Source organism: Tamandua tetradactyla, chromosome X (assembly GCF_023851605.1).
Source record: "Tamandua tetradactyla isolate mTamTet1 chromosome X, mTamTet1.pri, whole genome shotgun sequence".
In the NCBI taxonomy this organism is placed as follows: domain Eukaryota; kingdom Metazoa; phylum Chordata; class Mammalia; order Pilosa; family Myrmecophagidae; genus Tamandua; species Tamandua tetradactyla.
Window position 1 is genome coordinate 70,988,038 of NC_135353.1, and position 20,313 is coordinate 71,008,350.

The 20,313-nt window shown below is 36.7% G+C and overlaps 1 long non-coding RNA gene and 1 other non-coding gene across 2 annotated transcripts; both read left to right on the forward strand.

The window, feature by feature from the left end:
- Nucleotides 1–133: 133 nt before the first annotated feature.
- On the forward strand, nt 134–20,038 carry LOC143671083 (uncharacterized). Its single transcript, XR_013169482.1, has 4 exons — nt 134–519; nt 17,718–18,025; nt 19,294–19,393; nt 19,704–20,038. It is a non-coding gene; the product is annotated as an uncharacterized LOC143671083 (long non-coding RNA).
- LOC143672293 (U6 spliceosomal RNA) lies at nt 8,132–8,237 on the forward strand. Its single transcript, XR_013169761.1, has one exon. It is a non-coding gene; the product is annotated as a U6 spliceosomal RNA (small nuclear RNA).
- Nucleotides 20,039–20,313: the final 275 nt, after the last annotated feature.

Here is a 20,313-nt window from a genome sequence, read left to right on the forward strand (position 1 = left end):
CAAGCTTTGCAGAGTCTAGCTTCGTACTGTATGGGGAAGCTTCCTTCTGCCCGAGCTGATTTTTTTCTGGTACTGGAATGGCAGGGGTGGAATCCGGCTATAAGGAAAGCAGCGCTGGACAGAAAGCAGCGGCTCCCTGCACTAAGCCAACAATTCTTTTTCTGAACTGAAATGTACAGGGATTTCAGGCGGTGGTACTTGTAATTCAGTGCCTGCCTGAAAAGGTCGGATACCGGCTCCAAAGCTGGGAGGTAGGAATGTTGGCAGAGGCTGAAGACTGAGAGGGTAAATGCTAAATCCATCCTAAAGCTGTGTGTGCGCTCTATGAAAAGCCCCTCCCAGCCCTCCATTTTCTACACAAAGCGGGCGGGGTTCTGGCGGCGGCGTCTGGAAAGGTGGTCTGGACTGATTTGCGGATCAGTATCAAACACCTTAATCTTTTCTTGTTTCTCTCTTCTGAGCCTTCCGCCTTATTGCCCACCGTATTTCTTCTGCTGGAACAGTAGAAAGTGACGTGAGGTAAGGATATGGGGAATCCGAGAGAAAGTGAAGCTATTTTAATACCAAACGTGTCCTGTTCCTTTATCGTACCACCCCTCCCAATGCCCATTGGATTAAAAAAATCTAATATGCCAAGGCATGAGTTTAGGTATGGGGAAAACAGCTCTATACTCATGGAAGAGGATTAATACCAAAATACCGTTGTACCCGTGAAATCCCTCTCCTGGCTTGCTTTCCTTATTTGCCTCTCCAAATGGAGGGCGAAGTGAAACAGGAAAGCAGCGCTAAAGTGAGAACCGATTAATACCAAAATACTCCTTTATTGACCCCTTCTGGGCCTGTCCTACCATATTTCCTCCAAAATAGTTAAATGGAGGCGGAGGGGGTGTCAGGAAAGGAGGCTGAGGTGATTTAAGCACAAGTCACCCACCCTGCAGGTTCTGGGAGTGGTCACTCCCTTGTTCTCTCATTGCTTCAGTAAGACAGGAAGAGGAGAAAGGGAGGTACACCTGCTCTTTTTCCTTGTTTCTCTGTGTGTTTTCTTAAATTATCGTAAGTCTTATGCTAACAAATTTACAAACCTGTGCTGATGTTCTATCTCCACCAAAATCCTTATGAGTTTGCAAAAAGCATCATGATCAACCACACATTATTCAGTGGCTATACAATTTTATATGGTTTTGAATAGCCAAGGCAACCCTAAATTAAAACTTAGTTCAACTTAAAATAGTAAAGAATTTAAAAGCAAAATTTAACTTGCTACTATAGCTTGTCACACTGACTTTTGAACACATCCAAATTTACAGATTATCTATAAAATGTGAGAAGTATTCCACATCTTTATTTGGTATTATATATAAACCACACCAAAATGCCTTTTGTTCATTAAAAGACAACATTTCAGATACAGAGAATTTTAATTAGATTGACACAGTTAAGATAAAAAAATAATAAAGTGGACATAGCTACCTTATGTTCAACACCTGCCTTTAAATATACTGATGAACGATGAACACCAATTGAAACCCAGGTTAATCTTGCTATGTCCTGAGACAATGAAGGGGTTTCCCCAGAATTAAATCTAATTGTAAAACCAATCTCCTATAGGTTATGAGTTGGCATTCACCATCTTTGCAAAAAGTTGAACACTATTAATTCACCCTAACCACAAGCGCAATTATATCTTTAGAAGGGGAAAATAGTAATAGCACTTGCTGAACCAGAATTATTTTCAAAATTCAAAAAGCTTGATCATATTCATTTAGCTATAAACTGATCTTATTTAACTCAGGACTGTCCAAAAAAAATCTTATCAGCCATTCATGATCTGAATTCTGATGTATGAGATCAGTTTAAATATGGTACATGTAAAAAAGTTACAAGACATCGCTGTTTTATTAATAAAGAATGCAGTAGCCAACTACTCATTAGTAGCTCTTTTGAGATAAGCTATCAAATCTGCCATTTCTGCCTTCTTAGTGCCAGCAAAGATCGTTTTTGTTCCAGGGATATACTTCTTGGTATTCTCCAAATATTCCATCAGTATCCTCTTTCCAAGTGATGCCTTTGTACTTGTTGGCATCTGTATAAGAGAATCCAGATGGCTGGCCTGTCTTCTGACCAAATAGACCATGCAAATTTGGCCCCATCTTGTGTTTGCCTCTCTTTTTATGGTGTGGCATTGGGTACACTTCTGAACAAAGATCGTCTTGCCCTTCTCAGCATCACCCGTTTTTAATTCGCTCTGTTGTCGCACATGACAGGAAGGACCCTGGCTCACAAGCCAGAAGTCCCACTCTCTCTACATCCTCTTAAGTAAACTTTCCCCACTCCCCACTGACCCCTTCCAGCAGAAGGCAGACCTAGGCCTAGGAAACAAACCACTCTGCACCAACTTCATTCTTTCTGCCTCACTGTCTTTTTCTCATCATCTGAAGTGGTAACACCTTGGCATTACAGGCTCTCCAGAATTGCCTCCCTGTCACAACCAGGATCAGATCATGCAATCCTCCCTCTCTGTTGCCCAACAGCCAAGAGTCAGGTACCAGATAGGGTGTGTCCTGGCTCCTTTTCCACTGTTCTCTCTGTCAAGAAAGGCGACCACTACCCACACACTTCCTGAAGGCAGATGCTAGCTGCTTGCCTTGACTCCTTCCTTTTCTCTCTTCTCTGTCTAATGAATGCACATGCTCTTTTTCCATGTTTATATACAATTTTGATTATCTGTTCCAAGCAGTAGGGGAAGGAAGGGAGCGTAGGTTAAACAGACTGTAAGTTCTGTGAGACAGGCCAGGGCCCCTTCTTTAGCCTCGTCCACCACTGTATCTTCAATGTCAGGCACATAGCAGACAAGTAGTCGTCATTAGTTGAAGGAGCTGAGAGGCCATTGAATAATGAGAACTTTTATACTATTGGTTACAGATCATTGCCAATCAGTGTGTCTTTATCTTTGATGTGTGTAACCCCAGTGCTTAGAACAGAGTCTGCCACATAGGAACTGCTGTATCTATGACTTTTCAATGGAGGAAGGAATAGAAGAATGAAGGATGGATTTTTTAAAAATATATTGAGGAAAGAAGCCCAGGGTGTCTTAATTGCTCATATTGTATATTTTTTTAATTTTTTAATCTTATTTTTTTAAATACCAAAAAACACAAAGCAAATGCGAACATTCCTATTTTGATCATTCCTTTCTACATATATAATCAGTAATTCACAATATCATCACATAGTTGCATATTCATCATTTCTTGGAACATTTGCATCTATTCAGAAAAAGAAATAAAGTGAAAACAGAAAAAAATTTATTTTTGAAGATACATATAATTTGGATTTCATATTAGTGTTTTTCTTTTTCTGTCTTCTATTCACTGTTTTTGTTCCCTTAGAGAAATTGTAGGTTTACAGAAAAATCATGAGTAAAATACAAAATTCTCATATACCACCCTATTATTGACACCTTGAATTAGTATGGTACATTTGTTATAATTCATAAAAGAATATTTTCATAATTGCACTATTAACTATAGTCTCTCATTTACAATAGGATTCGTTATTTGTGTTTTACAGTCCCAAGTTTTCTTTATTTTTTGTAATTTGTACTCTAGGAGCAATACAGCCTAAAATTCCTCCCTTTTAACCGCATTCACATAAATAATTCAATGCTGTTAAGTACATTCACAATGTAATTCACTACTATCCATTACCAAAACTTTACAATCAACCAAAATAAAAACTCTGTACAAATAAAGCATTAACTCCCCTTTCCCTAGCCCCACCCAGGCCCCTGGTAACCCATATTCTAGATTCTGATTCTATGAGTTTTCTTATTATCATTGTTTCATATAATATATAATATATTGTTTCATATAATATAAATATACAATATTTGTTCTTTTTTATGTCTGGCTTATTTAACTGATGTCTTCAAGGTTCATCCGTGTTGTTGCATGTATCAGAACTTCATTTCTTTTAATGGTTGGATAATATTCCATTGTCTGTATATACCATACTTGATTATCCTTTCATCAGTTGATGGACACTTGGGTTGCTTCCACGTTTTGGCAATTGTGGATTATGGTGTCATAAATATTGGTATGCAAATATTTCTTTTGAGTCCCTCCTTTCATATCTTTTGGGTATATACCTAGATGTAAGATTGCTGGGATATATGTTAACTCGATACCTAAGTTTCTGAGAAAGTGGCTAACTGTTTTCCACAGCAGCCCCACCACTTTACATTCCCACTAAAAACAAATGAGCGTTCCTATTTCTTCACATTATCTCCAACACTTGTAACTTTCTGAGTTTTTAATAAGAGCCACTCTAGTGGGTGTGAAATGGTATCACATTATGGTTTTGACTTACATTTCCCTAATAGCTAATGACTTAATGAAATTGAGCATCATTTCATGTGTTTTTTGGCCATTTGTTTATCCTCTTTGGAGAGATGTCTATTCAATTTTTTTTGCACATTATTTAAATGATTTGTTTGTCTTTTTATTATTGAATTGCAGAATTTCTTTATGTATTCTAGATAGTAAACCCTTAGCGGATATGTGTATTCCAAATATTTTCTCCCATTGAGAAGATCCTCTTTTCACTTTCATGTTAAAGTCCTTTGATGCACGAAAGTTTAAATTTTGAGTAGGTCCTATTTATCTATTTTTTCTTTTGTTGCTTGTACTTTGGATGTCAAGTCTAAGAAACCATTGCCTAACACAAGGTCCTGAAGATGCTTCCCCACATTTTTTTCAAGGAGTTGTATAGTCCTGATACTTAAATTTAGGTCTTTGATCCATTTTGAGTTAATTTTTATATGATGTGAATAGAAATAGGAACGCTCATTTGTTTTTGGTGGGAATGTAAAGTGGTGGGGCCGCTGTGGAAAACAGTTAGCCACTTTCTCAGAAACTTAGGTATCGAGTTAACATATGTCCCAGCAATCTTACATCTAGGTATATACCCAAAAGATTTGAAAGGAGGGACTCAAAAGAAATATTTGCATACCAATATTCATGACACCATAATCCACAATTGCCAAAACGTGGAAGCAACCCAATGATTTTTTTTTGCATATGGATATCCAGTTCTCCCAGCACAATTTCTTGCAGAGACTGTTCTTTCCTAATTAAATGGACTTGGAGCCTTGTCAAATATCAATTGTCCATAGATTTAAGGGTCTATTTCTGAACTTTCAATTCAACTCCATTGGTCTATATTTCTATCCTTGTGCCAGTACAGTGCTGCTTTACCACTGTGGCTTTGTAATAAGCTTTGGATTAGGCTTATAATTTAAAATTTTCTTCTTTTTCAATATTTTTTTTGTTGTTTGGGTCCTCTTACCCTTCCAACAAATTAATGATTGGATTTTCCATTTCTGAAAAGAAGACTGTTAGAATTTTGACTGGGATTGCATTGAACATGTAAATCATTTTGGGTAGAATTCAGATCTTAAGAATATTTAGTCTTTTTTTTATTTAGCTCTTCTTTCAAATCTTTTACCGAAGTTTTATAGTTTTCTGTGTATAAATACTTTAAATCTTGGTTACATTTATTCCTAGATATTTGATTTTTTTATTTCCTATTATAAATGAATTTTTTCTAGATTTCCTCCCCAGATTGCTCATCACTAGTGTTTAGAAATACTTCTGATTTTTGCAGGTTGATCTTGTAACCTGCCAGTTCATTGAATTTGTTTATGAGCTCTAACAGCTTTGTTGTAGTTTTTTTCAGGACTTTTTATGCATAGGATCATGTCATTTGCAAATAGTGAAAGTTTCACTTGTTCCTTTCCTATTTAGATGCCTTTTAGCCCTTATTCTTGCCTACTTGCTCTGGCTGCAACTTCCAGAACAATGTTGAATAACAGTGACGACAGGAGGCATCCTTGTCTTTTTTCCAGATCTTATAGAGAAAGCTTTTTGTCTTTTACCAATGAGTATGATGTTAGCTGTTGGTTTTTCATATATGCCCTTTATCATGCCCTCTATTCCTATTATTCTGAGTGTTTTTATCAGTAAAGAATGCTGGATTTTGTCAAATAGCTTTTCTGCCCCTTTTCCTATTTCCTCTCCTCTGGGACTCTCATGACATATATGTCAGTATGCTTCATGCTGCCACTCAAGTCCCTGATATACTGCTCAATTTTTTTCTATTCTTTTCTGTACCTGTTCTTCTGACTGTTATTTTGATTGTCCTATCTTCTAGTTCACTGATTCTTTCTTCTGCCTGTTCAAATCTGCTGTTGTGTTCCTCTAGTGTATTTTTAATCTCTACTACTGTGCCTTTCATCCCCAAAATCTGTCATATTTCTTTTTAAACTTTCTAATTCTTCTTTTTTGCTCATAAATTACTTCTTAACATCCTTTATTCTATTCCACTATTAATTTGTTTCTATCCATATTTTCCTTCATCTCTTTGAATTGATTTAGGAAATTTGTTTGAATTTCTTTGATTAGTTTTTCCAAAGTCTGTGTCTCCTCTGAAGCTTTAATTTGTTCCCTTGGCTGAGCCATATCTTCCTTTTTCTTAGTATGACTTGAAATTTTCTGCTGATGTCTGAGCATGCTAACTCTGAAGGTAAGTTTCTCTCCCTTGCTTAGGATTTTTTTTTTTTCTTGGCATGGGCAGTCTCCAGGAATTGAACTTGCCTAAGATTTTATTGTAGATTTTCTGTGTGTTAAGGCTCTTCTTTGACCTTGATCCAGCTCTTTCTGGACCTTTAGAGTAGCCTGTGTTTAACTGTTCAGATTTTCTGAGACCTTCGGCAGCTGATTCTTGCCCTGGTTATGCAGTGCAACTTTTAAGATAGCCCTTTTATTAGTACAACTGTTTCACCCCCAGGGATAATCTTCCCTTCTCCTGTTCCTTCTCTAGGAATTCAAATCTGTTCTGTTTGTTTTTGTGAAGAATTTTCTCCCCAGTTCCTACGATTTGTTTAAATTTTCTCCCTCACTCAGTGCCCCCACTTGGCATTTTTCAGTTCTGGGAGGCCTACTATAGAGCAGTTCAATTTTCCCTCTTTTTTATGCTTAAGGCTTTTCTGCTACCTATTACTTTCCCATTTCATTTATTCTGCCCCTAGGAATGAGATGGGTTCAATGTTTAAAAAGATCTGCTTTTTTCTTTCATTTAGATGATCCCACAATCATAGTTTGTGTTGAGCGTGTACAGCTCTTGCCAACAGTTCTGCTGAGAATTCTTATTTCCTCGGGCCCTTTTGTATGCATGAGCTCACTATGGGTCTCTGCAGATTTGGGTCCTTGTGCTTGGATAGGCATGGCTTTCTAACTCCCTGCAGTCAATAGCTGTATGCTTTGAATCATTGGCAGGATGTCCCCAGGCTGTACTGCCTCTGTGTGACTTTTAAGCTGCAAAGGTCCAAGTGAGGAAGAGGGATCCAAACTGGCAGGTCTGGATCTTAGATCTCCTACTCTTTTTTATGCCTTTTTTTTTCATTTTCTTCAATTCAGCATTTGTGGAGTCCTTCTCTAGTCACTATTATCTTTCAGAGTTCCAAGAACTGGGATTTGTCCTTGTATTCATTGTTTCTGAGGGGAGACTTTTCCAGGGAATCTCTTATGTCATCATATTGATGACATTGCTCTTCTATTAATTTTTCAAACTATAATCAGTTCCATAATATATGTCCAACCTCTATGAATTCATAAAGAAAAACAACAAAGACCAACAAACCAATAAAAATAGGAAAGTATATTAACAGACTGTTCATAAAAGACATAGCAATTATTCTTAGATATAAGTCAATCTAAATCTCACTGATTACAGAATTCTAAATTATAGGGACTTTTTTCATTTCTCATATGGACACAGAACAAAAAGTTTTATAACACATTGTATTAGAGAAAAGCTGGCATTTTAATATATTTTTAGTGGGAGTGTAAATTGGTACACCTTCTGTGAAGGCTATTTTGCAATATTGATCAAAATATAAATACACTTAGCCATTGATCCAGAAATTTCACTTTAAGAATCTATTTAAAGTAATATATGCATATTGGAAAATGCTGTGGTTGAGGATAGTCACTGCAGAATTGTTTGTAATAGAAAAAGTTTGGAAAGAATCTAAATATGCGTCAACAGGGTACTGGTTAAAAAAAGTATTGTGGTGCTCACTTCAACAGCATATATATTAAAATTGGAATGATACATAGAACATTAGCATGGCCCTGTACAAGGATGATGCACAAATTATTGAAGAATTCCATATTTTCATGAACAGACATTTGCACACTGATGTCCATAGTGGCACTATTCACAGTTGCCAAAAATAGAAACAATTCAAGGATCCATCAACTGATGAATGGATAAACAAAATGTGGTATATACATATGATGGAATATTATTCAGCGGTAAAAAGGAATTAAGTCCTGAGTTATGCGATAGCATGGATGAACCTTGAGGAGTTAAATAAATCAGACACAAAAGGACAAATAGTGTATGATCTCACTGACATGAACTAATTATACTATGTAAACTCATAAACATAGAATCTAGATGGTAGGTTACCAGGAAATAGAATGAGGCTAGAGAATAGAGAGCTGTTGCTTACGATGTGCAGAATTTTTAAATAGATTGAATTTTTTTTGTTGTTGGTTTTGTATATGTATTTTTTTATTACAGACACAAAGAACCTGAATGGTCTCTTAAATAAAGGAGGAAGGAGTGGCAAAGGGAATAAGGTTTTAACATCTTATTTTTTATAGCACTTCATGCAAGGGCTGACCTAAGATAGTTTCCTTAGCACCGAGATTATTTATTGACTACGACATAAAGGCATCTAATCAAATCAGCCCCAATGTAAGGACAGTTTTGCAGATAAAAGGACCACCTTGTCTAAGCAATGCTTTATAATGGTTTGTAAGTAAAATTGGGTAATGAACATTTTAAAGCTGCTGGGTGAATTGCTGGATATGATGTTTTGCTTTTTTACACAGACATCTGGATCCAAGAGGTAAGCAACAAGATGTTATAACAAAGAACTTCTAAAGAATCAAATGATCTGTGAATTAAAGTCCTACATTGACATACATCACTTTGGGAGCATTTGGTTGAGTACCATATGTTCTAGTTTGCTAGCTACTGGAATGCAATACACCAGAGATGGATTGGCTTTCAATAAAAGGGGGTTTATTTAATTAATGTATAGTTCTTCCGAGGAAAGGCAGCTAACTTCAACGGAGCTTCTTTCTTACGTAGGAAGGCACAGGGTGATCTCTGCTGGCCTTCTCCCCAGGCCTCTGGGTTCCAACAACTTTCCCCAGGGTGATTCCTTTCTACGTCTCCAAAGGCCTGGGCTGAGCTGCGGGTTCTGAGATGAGGTATTCTGAGCTGCTTGGGCTGTGCTACGTTGAGGTCTCATTTAAGCACCAGCCAATTAAATCAAACATCATTCACTGCAGCAGGCACGCCTCCTAGCCACCTGCAGATGTAATGAGCAACAGATGAAGTTCGCATACCATTGGCTCCTGTCCACAGCAACAGACCTAGGCACCTTCACCTGGCCTAGTTGACACTTGAACCTAATTACCACATGTCCACCCCTTGTCAACTTGGCAGCTATATATATCACCTTAAACGATATTAAAGTGGCACAAATTCTCTTCTGGCTGTGGACCTATGAATCCCAAAACAAGTTTTCTGGTGCCAATATGCCAAGGAGGGACAGTCACAGGACCCATAGGGCGAAATTGGAAGGAAAACCTGCTGGGCAAACACCATTGGATTTCAAAGTCTGAAAACCATTTATCCTTCGGCTTTGGAAAGTGGCAGTCCTTCCCTTTCCAAGGGCCTATGCGGTGGCCTGCCTCTTTCCAAATCAACCTCAGGGGACATTGAGGAGACCACTTTTTTTCTTGGCTCTACCTTCTCCAAGCATCAGGGCCACACCTGGGCTCTCTGCCATTTCTCAGGCACACACTCAACCCCTCCATGTGGTGGCAGCCAGGCTCTCCCCAGTCCCCAAGGAGTGTGCTATACCTTCTCAAAGGCCTGAGGCGGCACAACTCTTCCACTGCAATGAGATGGAAAACTCACCCCCTCCATGTATATGGGTGGGTCCACTCTCCTGGCACGTGGCTTCTTGGCTTCAGACCTGAACTTCCGTGGTTCTCACTCTGAAAACTCCCATTTGTCCCTTTTGTGTCCCTCTTTGTCCAGATTGGCAGTGGTTCCATTTATACCAGCAGTCTCTTCAAGCACTCCAGGGTGTCTCCATCATACTCTTCACAGTTCCTTCAAAATCTTTCCCTTATTCGTCCAATAAACTGGTCCAGTATGACTAGTATTTGCAAACTGCAGCAGCACTCCACTTCTCAGGTACAAAATCTGTTTGCTAGCTGCTGGAATGCAACACACTAGAGAGAGATTGGCTTTCAATAAAAAAAGGGCTTATTTAGTTAACGTATAGTTCTTCAGAGGAAAGGCAGCTAACTTTCAACTGAGGTTCTTTCTTACGTGGGAAGGCACAGGGCGATCTCTGCTGGACTTCTTCCCAGGCCTCTGAGTTCCAAAAACTTTCCCTGGGGTGATTGCTTTCTCCATCTCCAAAGACTTGGGCTGAGCTGTGAGTGCTGAGCTGCTTGGACTGTGCTATGTTCCACTCTCTCATTTAAGCACCAGCCAATTAAATCAAACATCATTCATTGCAGCAGGCATGCCTCCTAGCCAACTGCAGATGTAATAAGCAACAGATGAGGTTTACATACCATTGGCTCATGTCCACAGCAACAGAACTAGGCACCTTCACCTGGCCAAGTTGACAACTGAACCTAACTACCACACCGTATTATTTTAATTATCTTAACAGTGAGTTAGATATCCATAGCCTATCACAACTTATTAGAGAAGTTATTGTTTTACAGAAAAAAATCATGCATTAAATATAGGATCCCTTACACCACCAATACCTTGCATTAGTGTGAAACATTTGCTACAACTGACAATAGCAATTTTATTTTTAATTTTTTTATTTTTTTTAAATACCAAAAAAACACCAAACACAAACATTCTTAACTTTTGATCATTCCATTCTACATATATAATCAGTAATTCACAATATCATCACGTAATTGCATATTCATCATCATGATCATTTCTTGGAACATTTGCATCTATTCAGAAAAAGAAATAAAAAGAAAACAGAAAAAAATTCATATATACCATACCACTTACCCCTCCCTTTCATTGATCACTAGCATTTCAAACTAAATTTATTTTAACATTTGTTCCCCTTATTATTTATTTTTATTCCATATGTTCTACTCGTCTGTTGACAAGGTAGATAAAAGGAACATCAGACACAAGGTTTTCACAATCACACAGTCACATTGTGAAATCCATATCATTATACAATCATCTTCAAGAAACATGGAATAGGAAATTTTTATAACAGTACTAATTAATAATTGTGCATGGATTAACTTAGGGTTCATTGACACCACATATATTTTATGGATTCAATGAAATTAAATTAGAATTATACCAAACTGTAACAAAAAGCTACCATCCAGCTTGGAATAATAATGCTTTCATATTTTATTTTTTAACCTAATGGTATAAGACTTTTGATCAAATAAGCATTTTTTACTTTATTAATTTAAATAAACATAAATTAGCTTTGATGCTATCAACCTTGATCAATCATTCCTTTTTGTTTTAACTTTCTTTATTGTATAATATAATGTATATACAAAGCAAAGAAATGAAAAAGCAATGGTTTTTAAAGCACTGTTCAACAAGTGGTTACAGGACAGAGCCAAGAATTTGTCATGGGCTACCATACGATCCTCTCATATTTTTCCTTCTAGCTGCTCCACAATGTAGGGGGCTAGAGGGCTTAAATATTTTTTTTATCATCACAATCAACATTTTTCCTTTTTTTGTGTGAAAAATAACATATATACCCAAAAGCTATAAATTTCAAAGCACAGCACCACAATTAACTGTAGAATATATTTCAGAGTTTGACATGCAATAAAATTCCACAATTTTAGGTTTTGCTTCTAGCTGCTCTAAAATATGGAAACTAAAAGAGATATTAATTTAATGATTCAGCATTCATATTTATTTGTTAAATCCTATCTTCACTATATAAGTCGAACATCACCTTTGATTTTTCCATCCCTCTCTTTAGGGTTGTTTGGGCTATGGTGATTCTAAATTTTTGATATTAGAAGGGTCTGTCACTAATATGGGGTAGGGAGATGGAACTATCTGATGTTCTGGAGAGGCTGGGCTAGGTTTCAGGACTTACCTGGACCAGGGACCCATCTGGAGGTTACAGGTTTCTGGCAAGTTACTCTAGTGCCTGGAACCCTTATGGAATCTTATAAATTGCCCTAGGTGTTCTTTAGAATTGGCTGGAATGGTCTTGGTTGGGGGTTGGCAGGTTATGATAGGTAACAGGGTCTACCTGAAGCTTGCATAAGAGCAACCTCCAGAGTAGCCTCTCAACTTTATTTGGACTCTCCCTGCCACTGATACTTTATTGATTACACTTCTTTTCCCCCTTTTGGTCTGGATAGAATTGTTCATCCCACATAGCCAGGTCTGGATTCATCCCTGGTAGTCCTATCCCACATTGCCAGGGAGACTTTCACCCCTGGATGTGATGTCCCATGTAGTAGGAAGGGCAATAATTCCAGTTGCAGAGTTGGGCTTAGAGAGGGTGAGGCCATATCTGAGCAACAAAAGAGGTCCTCCAGAAGTAACTCTTAGGCATGCCTATAAGTAGTCTAAGCTTCTCTGCTACCTACATAAGCTTCACAAGAGTAAGCCTCATGATCGAGGGCATGGCCTATTGATTTAGGTGTCCCTAAAGTTGGACACAGTATCAGGGGATCCCTGATGGTAAGATTTAATAGTTCCGTATTCTTTCTCCCCTCCCTCAGGGGAGTTTGCCAATACTTTTTGATTACCTGGTTAATGTACTCAAGGATGTTTCCAGGCATTACAATAATCTATACAGGATTAAAGGACGTTTTACTTATTCTGTGCTCCCTGTGTTTCAGTTGTTCAAATGAGCTATACAGATAGGTTAAATTAGATTATGCACTACAGACAATTTCAGTTCCAGATCAAATAAAATTTTCTTCTATTGGTCTCAAAAAGTATGTTGTGGTTCTAAAATATAGACACTGTTTTTCTTATGCCTATGTTCTGAATTACATTAACCCAAACCTGTTCGGCTTCATTCTTATCTCTACAAATCAGGTTATATATATAAAACATCCTCTCAAAATCCAGAAATATCAATCACCACTCTGGACTTAATGTGTCTGCTCTAAAAGCTTACAATCTAGGCCCCTGTTTTCTTATAAGCACTTTCTAAAGTTGACTATACCATTGTTGTTCTTTTGTTTCTGGCTTATTTTGTCTCACCAAATGTCCACATGTTCATTCACATTGTTGCATGCCTCACAACATTGTTCCTTTTTGTAGCAGAACAACTTTTGTTCATAAGTATACACCATCGTTTGCCATTCTACTTCTCTGTCAGTGCATTGTGCAGCTGCCTGCATTCATCAGGCATCATGTATAGGGCCCAAAGTCCACAGTCCATCAACATTCTCAATTTTAGATAATTTCATTGCTCCCAAGGGAAAGAAAACCAATAAAATTACCCTTAATAAATAGGAAATCTAATCCCCCTCTTAAATCTTCTCCCTCACCCCATTATTTACCTCTGCTGTTGCTGTGGTAGTGCTGATGGTTTCCTTATGAACATAGCTCGTATTATGCAATAACAGTTTCCCCCCCTGTACCCTGGACTTAAACATGCTTTACACAAGAATCATATCTTTGAAGTAATTCTTTCAAGAACTAATTCATATTACTAGTGTGAATTAGTGGGACACATGGGTCTATACAACCCCTTTCAATCTTGTTTATCTTCAAAATATATTCAAAGAAATCATAAAACTCAACAACAAAAAACCCAAAAAACCCAATTATAAAATGGGCTAAAGATATGAATAGACATTTTTCTGAAAAGCAAATACAGATGGCTCAAAAGCACATGAAGAGATGCTCATTTTCATTGGCTATAAGGGAATTGCAGATCAAGACCACAATGAGATACTACCTCACACCTATAAGAATGGCTACTATTAAACAAACAGGAAACTATAAATGTTGGAGAGGATGTGGAGAAACTGGGACACTTATGCACTGCTGGTGGGAATGTGTAATGGTGCAGTCACTATGGAACACTGGTCGTTCCTTATGAAACTAAATAACGAGTTTCCCTATAAACCAGCAATAGCACTAACTGGTATAAACCCAGAAGAGCTGAAAGCAACAACACAGACATTTGCACACTGATGTTCATAGCAGCATTATTCACAGTCGCTAAAAGATGGAAACAAACCAAATGCCCCTCAACAGATGAGTGGATCATCAAAATGTGGTATATACATACGATGGAATATTATGCAGCAGTAAGACAAAATGACGTCCTGAAGCACATAACAAGATGGATGAGCCTTGAGGATATAATGTTGAGCGAAATTAGCCAGATATGAAAGGATACACACTGTATGATTCCACTTTTATGACCAGCATACAGGTATAATCAGAGGCTTATAATACAAAATATACGGGACTTAGAGATGCACAGAAACTAGAGATGGGTGAACTGTTAGCTAATGTGGTCAAACTCCACTGTAAGGGAATAGATAGGAGTGAAGGTGATTCTCTAGTGGGTCTAGAAGTAATATTACCATTTTTTTACTGTTTTTATATTGTGGTTATCTAACAAATATCATGACATTTTCCATTTTAGCCATTTTAAGTTACAATTCTGTGATATTGATTACATTCACAGTGATGTGCAACAATTACCTCTATTTCCAGTTTTTTCATTACCCTGAATGTAAACTCTGTACTAATTAGTCAATAAGTACCAATTTCCCCCATACTCATCCCCTCACTTGTCACCTCTAATCTACTTTTATCTCTATGAATTTGCCTTTTCTAGATTTTTCATGTAAGTGGAATCTACAATAATTGTGCTTTTCTGTCTGGCTTATTTCAGTTAGAATAATATTTTCAAGGTTCATTCATGTTATATCATGTATCAGAATATCATTCCTTTTTATGGCTGATTAACACTCTATTGTATGTATATACTACATACTCTTTATCCATTCATTTTTTGAGGGACACTTTGGTTATTGTGAATATGCTTCTGTGACATTGGTGTACAATTATCTGTTTAGGTCTTGGTTTACAATTCTTTGGGGTATAAACCTAAGAGTGGAATTTCCAGGTCATATATGGTAATCTTATGTTTAAATTATTGAGGAATCATGAAACTATTTTCCATAGCTGCTGCACTATTTTACATTATCACCAGCAATGAACAAGGTTTCCAGTTTCTCCTCATCCTCTCTAATATTTGTTATTTCCCACTACTTTGATTCCAGTCTTCCTAGTAGTTGTGAAGTGGTTCCTCACTGTGGTTTTGAATTGCATTTACTTAATGCTGAGCATGATTTCAAGTGACTATTGGCCATCTGTATTTCTTCATTGGAGAAATGCCTATGCAAGTCCTTCATCCATTTTAAAAGTGGGTTGCTTGTATTTTTGTTGAGTTGCAGGAATGAAAAATCCTTACCAGAAAAATGATTTGCAAATATTTTCTCCCATTAAGTCAGTTGTCTTTTCACTCTCTTGAGTGTGTTCTTTGATGCACAAAAGCTTTTAATTTTGATGAAATCTAATTTATCTATCTTTTCCTTGGATTGTATATGCCTTTGGTGTTATATATAAGAAGCCGTTGTCAAGTGAAAGGACAAGAAAATTTGCCTCTATAATTTTTCTAGAGTTTTATAAATTAAGCTCTTAAATTGAGGTCTTTGATTCATTTAGTGATATTTTTGTTTATGGTATAAGGTAAGCATACAATTTCATTCTTTTAAAAATATTTTATTGATAAAACAACATACAAACATTCTTAGCAAACAAAAATTCCATACATGGTGTACAATTAATGGCTCACAATATCATCACATAGTTGTGTATTCATCACTATGATCATTTTTTGAACATTTCCATCCGTCCAGAAAAAGAAATTAAAAAAATCTCATATATACCATACCCCTTACCCCTCCCTCTCATTGACCACTATTTATTTTAACCTTTGTCCCCCCTTATTTGTTTATTTTTATTCATATTTTTTACTCATCTGTTCATACCCTAGATAAAAGGAGCATCAGACACAAGGTTTTCACAATCACATGGTCACATTGTAAAAGCTATATCATTATACAATCATCTTCAAGGAAAAAAGCTACTAGAGTACAGCTCTATAGTTTCAGGTACTTCCTCTAGCCACTCCAATACACCACAAACTAAAAAGGGATATCTATATAATGCATAAAAACAACCTGCAGGATAACCTCTCAGCTCTGTTTGAAATCTGTCAGTGACTGACACTCTGTTTTGTCTCATTCTCTCATCCTCCTTGTGGTCAAGAAGGTTTTCTCAATCCCTTGATGCTGGGTCCTGGCTCATCCTGGGATTTCTTTCCATGTTGCCAGGGGATTTACACCCCCTGGGAGTCATGTCCCACATGGCGGGGAGGGCAATGAGTTCACTTGCCATGTCGTCTTAGAGAAAGGCCACATCTGAGCAACAAAAGAGGCTCTCTGGGGGTGATACTTAGGCCTAATTTTAAGTATGCTTAGCCTATCCTTTGCAGTAATAAGTTTCATATGGGCAAACCCCAAGATTGAGGGCTCAGCCTATTGATTAGGTTGTCCCCACTGCTTGTGAGAATATCAGAAATTCTCCTAATGGGGAAGTTGAAAATTTCCCCCCTTCTCCCCATTCTGTTAAGGGGGCTTTGCAAATACTTCTTTATTCACTGTCCAAATCTCTCTGGGATTTATCGGGGCATCACACTAATCTGGAAAAACCAACAAAATATCATGCCCTATTCAAGGTTCCATGTACTTATGGTGTTCAGCTAAACTGAGCACATAAGTTAAATTAGGAAATACACTACCCATAATATAAGTTTTGCACCAAATAAAAATCTCTCCCTTTAGTCTTACACAGAAATTGAAGTTTTAAAATATGGATGATATCATCCTTTACCCAGTCTTCTGCTATATCTTAGTCCTATCCAGGTCAGCTTCATTCATATCTCTACTGAATGTCTGATCACTTTTTAAACTTTTTAAACAGTTCCTGTATGGAGTACTGCTTACTCTTATAGCTTCAGGGCTCTAACTCTGAGCAATTTCATTCTTTTACATTGGGATATCCAGTTGACCTGGAAACATTTGATGAAGAGACTTCTTTCCCCATCAAATTGTCTTGGCACCCTTGTAGAAAGTCAATTGGCCATAGATGTGAGAGTTTATTTCTGGAGTCTTGATTCTCTGCCATTGATCTGTAAATCTATCCCTATGCAAGTATCACGTTGTTTAAATGTAAGTTTTGAAGCAGGAAGTATGAGTCTTCCAACTTTGTTCTTATTCTTTTTTGTCAATATTGTTATGGCTATTCTGTGTCCTTTGATAGTTCATGTGGATTTTTAGGATGGGTTTTTCAATTCTGCAAAAACACCACTGGAATTTTGATACAGATTTGTGCCACTTTGAAGCTATCATGTACCCCCAGAAAAGCCCTGTCCTTTAATCCTAACTCAATGTTGCTGGATGGGATCTTTCTGATTGTATCCACAGAGATGTGACCCACCCAGTTGTTGGTGGTAACTTTTGATTAGATGGTTTCCATGGAGATGTGTCTTCACCCATTTAAGGTGGGGTTGCTTACTGGAGCCCTTTAAGAGGAAACCGTTTCAGAAAAAGCTTTAGAGCAACCAGAACCAACAGAGTCCACACAGCCAGAAACGTTTGGAAATGAAGAAGGAAAATGCCTCCGGGGAAACTTCATGAAACAAGAAGCTGGAAGAAAAAGGTAGCAGATGTCGCCCTGTGCCCTCCCAGCTGAGAGAGAAACTCTGAACTTCATTGGCCTTATTTGAGTGAAGGTAAACTCTTGTTGGTGCTTTAATTTGGACGTTTTCCCAGCCTTAGTACTGTACACTTGCAACATAATAAATTCCTCTTTGTAAAAGCCATTCCAGTTCTAGTATATAACATTCTGGCAGCTTCCATACTAGAACAAGATTGCATTGAAACTCATTGTCACTTTAAGTAGCATAGTCATTATAACAATATTAAGTACTCAACTTCATGAATGCAGAAGATTTTACATTTATTTAGGTATTCTTTTATTTATTTCAGCAATGCTTGACAGTTTTCAGTGTACAAGAAATGTGCTTCCTTGGTTAAATTTATGTTATTTATTATTTTTGATGCAGTTGTAAATGGAATTATTTTCTTAATTTTATATCCATATTGTTCATTGGTAGTGTAAAGAGATGCAACTGAGTTTTTAAAACAGCTTTATTCACAGGCCACATGGTACATCCTAAGTGTACAATCACTGGCTCCTGGTATAATAATTTAGTTATGGATTCACCACCACAATTAATATGAGAAAATTCTCAGTTCTTGTGAAGATAATCCCATATCCTTTATATCCCCCTATTATTGACATTTGGCTTTTTATAGTGCCTTTGTTACAATTAATGAAAGAATACTATGATGTAACTGATAACTATAGACCTCAGTTTGCATTAATTCTATTTTTTTCCATATACCATGCTATTATTAACACCTTGAAATAGTGATGTACATTTATTCTACTTTATGTTAGAACTTACTTATATTTGTACAATTAACTATCATCACCATCTGTTCTAGTTTACAAGCTGCTGGAATGCGCTATACCAGAAACAGAATGACTTTTAAAAGGGGAAATTTATTTAGAAGCAATAAGTTTTGTCAATTGTTTTGGCAATCCTCATTGGTTGTTTTTGTTGATATTCTTCATTTGTTTTTGTTCCCAGTTTCATTTATTTCTGCTCTAATCCTTGTTATTTCTTTCCTTGTCTTTGCTTCAGAGTTAGTTTCAAGTTCCTCCATATATGCAGTTATGTCTTTGATTTTAGCTCTTTCTTCTTTTTTAGTATAGGTGTTTATGGCATTAAATTTCCCTCTCTGCCTTTGCCATACCATAGGTTTAATCTGTTTTGTCCTCGTTTTTACTTGCCTCAAGATATCTAATTTCTCTTGCAATTTCTTCTTTGACCCACTGGTTGTTCAAGAGTGTGTTATTTAGCCTCCAAAAATTTTTTAATTTTCCAGTTCTCTGCCTGTCACTGATTTCCAACTTCATTCTCTTTTTTCACAGAAAGTGCTTTATATAATTTGAATCTTTTAAAATTTATTGAGACTTGATTTGTGATCCAACATGTGGTCTGTCTGGAGAATGATCCATGAGAACTTGAGAGGTATGTATATCCTTCTGTTTTGGGGTGCAATATTCTGTTAATGTCTAAGTCTAGTTCATTTATCATACTATTGAAAATCTCCATTTCCTTATTGATCCTTTGACTAGATGTTTTATCCATTGAAGAGAATGTTGTATTGAAATCTCCAAGTATAAAGTATATAAAGTAAAGTTGTCTATTTTTCTCTATAGTTTTGCCAGTGAATGTATTTTGGGGCATCCTGGCTAGGTGCATAAATATTTTTTATCTTTATTTCTTGGTGGATTGCTCAATTTATTAATCTAATACCCATATTTGTCTCTTTTAACAGTTTTACATTTAAAGTCTACTTTGTCTGATAATATAGCTACCCCACTCTTCTCTGGTTGCTGTTTGCATGGGATATCTTTTACCAACCCTACACTTTCAAGGTGTTTGCATGCATTGGTCTAAGGTGAGTGTCTTGTAGATAGCATATAGATAGACGCTATTTTTTAAAAATCCATTCTATGGCTTTTATTGCAAAATTTAATCCATTAAAATTCAATGTTATTACCATAAAGGCAGTACTTCTTCAACTACTTTATTTTTTGGATTTTATATGTCATGTCTTATTTTTTCTCTCTCTTTTCACTTTTTTAGTTTGCTTTACTGATATTCTTCACTTCTACACTATTGTCTCTCTTTCTCATGTATTTCCCTACTGGCCTGTAGAAATCCCTTTACTATTTCTTATATAGCAGGTCTCTTTTTAAGGAACTCTCACAGTGTATGTTTGTCTGGAAATTTTTTTTATTTTTATTCTTTCTTGTCTGGAAATATTTTAAACTCTCCCTCATTTTTGAAGGACAGTTTTTCTGGATAAAGAATTCTTGGCTGGCAGTTTTGTTCTTTCAATACCTTAAATATATCATAACAGTGCCTTCTCATGTCTAGGGTTT